Raw genomic sequence first — 4,784 nt, forward strand, 5'->3', positions numbered from 1 at the left:
AAAGGTATGGAGACAGGACACATCCCTAGCGTACACCCTTCCCAATTTTGAACCATGCAGTGTTTCCTTGCTCTGTTCTGATGACTGCCTTTTGGTCCAAGTATAGGTTTCACATTAGAACGATCAAGTGTTCCGGGATTCCCATTCTTCTTTTCTAAATCAGGCCTGTACATCTGGCAGTTCTCTGTTGACATATTGCTCCAATCGTTTTTGGACATTTTTTAGCAGACTCTTCCTTGCATGTGATATTAAGGACAATGTTCAATAATTTCCACACTCTGTTAGGTCACCTTTCTTTGGAATGGGAGCAAATATAGATCTTTTTTCAGTCGGTTGGCCAGCTGGCTGTCCTCCAGATTTCTTGGCACAACTTAGTGAGCACATCCAGGGTCTGTTTGTTAAAGTATGTCGATTGGTATCAACTCCTGGAGCGTTGTTCAGAGCAACTTGAACTTCCTCCTTCATCACACAGGCTCTTGCTCATAGGTTATTTCATGCAATTCCTCTGTGTCAGCCAAATTCCTTCTGTGTACTCTGTGTACTCCTTCCATCTTCTTTTCAGGCTTCCTGGATCATTTAATATTCAACCCAAAGTATCCTTAAGTATTGCCACCCATGGTTTGAATTTGTTTTTCAACTCCTTCATCTTTAGAAATGCTGAGCGAGTTCGACTCTTAATCTTCTGACTCCAGCTCTCTGCCCATTTCATTATATAGTATTTTGCTTCTCTAAACTCTTTAAATGTACAGAAATTATGGTAGTTATAGAACAGAGTTCTGTACAGAATTTAGTCATAGACTAGAGTTTAGATCTTTTGTGCAAAACTTCTCTCTGTCATATTAGACTTTATTACACTTAACCACTGCTAAGTGAAACTAGTGCTGTTATATCTGGAGGAACACTCTTCCATTTTGTTCATCACTCTTTGTCAGTGTGAAATATAAAGTAACCTGGGTTGCTGTGATGCTGAACCTTGAGGCATTGGGTATCAAATACCAGCATGGCTGCCCAACGTGGACAGTGTTTGGTGGAGCTCCCAGATATAAAACAGGTTTGGAAGCAGGAGTGGCATCCACTTCCTAAAGCACATACCTCTGGAAACTCAATGAACTTGGTGAAATGATAACAGTTATGGAAAAGCATTAGGTCCTTTGTTCACAGAGTCGCTATGAGTTGTACTTGACTCAATGGCAATCAACAACAACAACAACCAAGAACGTCCTCTCCTGACCTTGGAAATTATTGCATTGTGACAGAAGTGTGGTTCAAAAGGAAAAAGAGACACTAAGTCACAAAACAGCAGAAGCTTAGTGGCAAGGACTTTTCCTCATTACTGCCTCAGGCAAAAATCTTTCCCCTTCAGAAGCAGTTACATGGGATTTGAAATTACATCATCCTAAAAGTGAGACAGGCAGCATCAAGGGAGACCAGCAGCAGTATGTGGCGTAAGACATCATAGAAGTGACTTGTGGACTAAACTATCATATCAAGGGAAGGCTGGGAAAGAAGGGATGGACCAGATAGGCAGGAGTGCATGGAATGCTGGTACAGCAGGGAAAGTGAGGAGAAAAGACACAAGTGCTTGGATGGGGTGACAGTGAATGTATTGGCTATTTCTGTAAGGGATTTGACTTTCATCTGCTCAGTAAAATGCTTGCCTGTCAGATATTGTTCTAAAACTAAGTATCCAAAATAAGACAGACTAAGAATAAGGATTGGCTATCTACTTCCAAAATATGGCAGGCCTTCAAAAACTCTATGTAGAGTAGAGTACACTTAGAGTAGACTAACAGATATGGCAACTGAGGCTGAGCCCTCAAATTTAGAAATGCAAAGAATGAGGAAAAGTTGTAAGAAGAAATTATTGGGACGTGGAATATGAGAAGCATGGATGTAGGAAATCTGGACAATTTTAAGAAGGAAATAGAATGCATAAATATTGATTGACATAGGAGGTATTAGCATAAGACATTTTGAATCAGATGATCATATTATCTACTAAACTGGAGTTGAAAAGATGAGAAAAAATGGGGTTGCTTTCATAATTAAAAAGTCTGTTTCTAGATCCACCTTGAAATACAATATTGTGGGTCATAAGATAATATCCATATGCACACAAGGAAGAAATGTTGATACCACTATCATTTAAATGCACCACTCCCCAGAGCCAAAAAGGAGGAAATAGATTATTTTTACCAACTGTTGGAGTCAGAAATTGATGGAAGATGTAACCAAGATGCATTCATAAAAATGGGTGACTGGAATGCAAAAGTTGGGAACCAGGAAGAAGGATCAATCTTTGGAAAATGCTGACTTGGTAACAGAAATGGGGCTCAGAATAGAATAATAGAATTCTACACAATCAACATTTTACTCATAGCAAAACCTTTTACAAGAAACATAATTCAGGTTATACACATGAATTTCCCCTGATGGTATGCACAGAAATCAAATAAATTACATCTGTGGAAGGAATCGTTGGAGAAGTTCAATATCAGCAGTGAAAACTATGCCAGGTGCTGATTGTGGAAAAGATCATCAAATGAACTTCCATTATATGTACCTTTAAATTAAAGCTGTTGTTGTTATTGTTGTTATGTGCCGTCAAGTCGCTTGAGACTCATAACAACCTGTGTGCAACAGCGCTAAACCCTGCTCTAGCTGTGCCAATCACACTGCCTTTGACACACCGATCCAGATTAACCCAGTCACTAAATCAACCAACCTCATAGAGGGTCTTCCCCTCTTGCACCAACCCTCCACCCTCCCAAGCATGATGTCCCTCTCCAAGAACCTGTCCCTTCTTACAACATGTCCAAAGTATGTCAGATGAAGCCCCAGAATCCTTGCCTCTAAGGAGCAGCCTGGTTTCACCCTCTCCAGGATTAATCTGTTTGTTTTCTTGGCAGTCCATGGTACATTCAATACTTTTCTCCAGCACCACAGCTCAAAGGCATCAATTCTCCTTCTATCCTCCCTAGTCATTGTCCAACCCTCTGAAGCATAACAAGTGATTTCAAAGACCATGGCTTGTATCAGACACACCTTAGTCTCCAGAGTGACACCATTGGTCTTCAGTACCCTGGAGAAGTCCCTAACAGATGACTTTCCCATCACAATACATTTTTTTATTTCATGGCTACTGGTGCCAAGAGTGTTGACCATGGAGATTAAATAATATGCACAGGAATAAAAATTTGATCTTGAATCTATCCCCCATGAATTTAAAAACCAACACAGGAACAAGTGTGAGGGATTGAATACTAATGAATGAAGGCCAAATGAGCTGTGGGGAGATATAAAGAATATCATACATGAAGATCACAAAAGGTGATCACAAAGAGGGAAGAAGGGAAAAAATACCAAAATGGATGCCAGAAACGATTCTGAGAATATTGCACTAGAGTGCTCAGAAGCCAAGGCAAGAAATAAAAAAGTAAGGAGCTGACTAGAAAGCAGCTTGTGAAGACAAGACAAAATGCTATCTTGAAATGTGCACAGAGCTGGACTCAGAAAATTAAAAGGGCTGAAATCTCTCACCATTTCTTTTTTTTAAAATTCAAAGGTATTTATTTGAATCATTTTAACTAGTACACTAGTAGTCATGTCAAAAATTTAGCTTCATTAAATATTATGATATACAACTAAATATACTACATGGAATTTTCATAGTTAAATTTTGTCTAAGATATTTTAATGATTCTGCTTTTTGATTGTTACAACCACTGTTGTTGTTTTTTTATTTTATATATATTTTTTAAATTTCAATGAACATCTACAGAGATTTTGGAATTCCATTCATTCATTGTTGTACTTTTCTCCCCGCCCACCCCACCTCCAGCCTGCACAACAACTGTTTTGATACTCTCTTTCTAAACAGGGTTATGAACAATGGGTAACACTTTGCACTGTGACAATGATGTACATAAAATACTTTTGATTGCCTCTGTGGAACAAATACATTCAACACATTTGGTTGTACATTCTAATTCTATAAAGTGGATTACATTCTCTCATTGAGTGGGTTGAGTTTGTTTTCAGCTTCTGGAGTTAGGAGTTGTGAAACTCAACGCAATACTTCTTCAAGGAAGAAGCCTCTTCTTCCATAGTGTCAGTTCTTTTTAGCACGTGGCTGAAGTGCCTCAGGCCTTGGAGGCTCTTGACAAGTGCTATTCCTTTGTTTTCCATCACCTTCAGTATGGTCAATATGGTCAATTGCTATGGCTTATCATTATTATCAAATCCTGGTGGGCTATGGTTAAGTGTTAGGCTGCTAATGGAAAGGCATTTCTTAAGCTGAAGGAACTAAAGAACAAATTCAAGCCATGAGTTAAAATGCTTAAGGATGCTATGGGTAGAATTTTGAGTGATTCAGGAAGCATTTAAAGAATGTGAAAGGAATATACAGAGTCATTGCACCAAAAAGAATTAGCTGACACAGAAGAATTTCAAGAAACAATGTATGATCAAGAGGCAATGGTGATGAAGAGGAAGTTCAGGCTGCTCTGAAGGATATGGCAAAAAAATAAAGCCCAGGAACTGATGGAATACCAATTAACGTAATTCAACAAACAGACTGTGTTCCTGATGTGCTCACCAGGTTGTGCCAAGAAATCTGGAGGACAACTATGAAGCCAATTGACTTGAAGAGATCCACATTTATTCTCATTAAAAAAAAAAGTGACTTGACAGAGTGTGGAAATTATTTAACAATGTCACTAGTGTCCTGAAACTGAGGAGGACATGAAGTGCTTGCTGCAAAAGGTCAAGGATTGTAGTCTTCA

The sequence above is a fragment of the Elephantulus edwardii genome, unplaced genomic scaffold (genome assembly GCF_000299155.1).
Source record: "Elephantulus edwardii isolate Elephantulus edwardi_28Jun2011 unplaced genomic scaffold, EleEdw1.0 scaffold00249, whole genome shotgun sequence".
Lineage (NCBI taxonomy): Eukaryota > Metazoa > Chordata > Mammalia > Macroscelidea > Macroscelididae > Elephantulus > Elephantulus edwardii.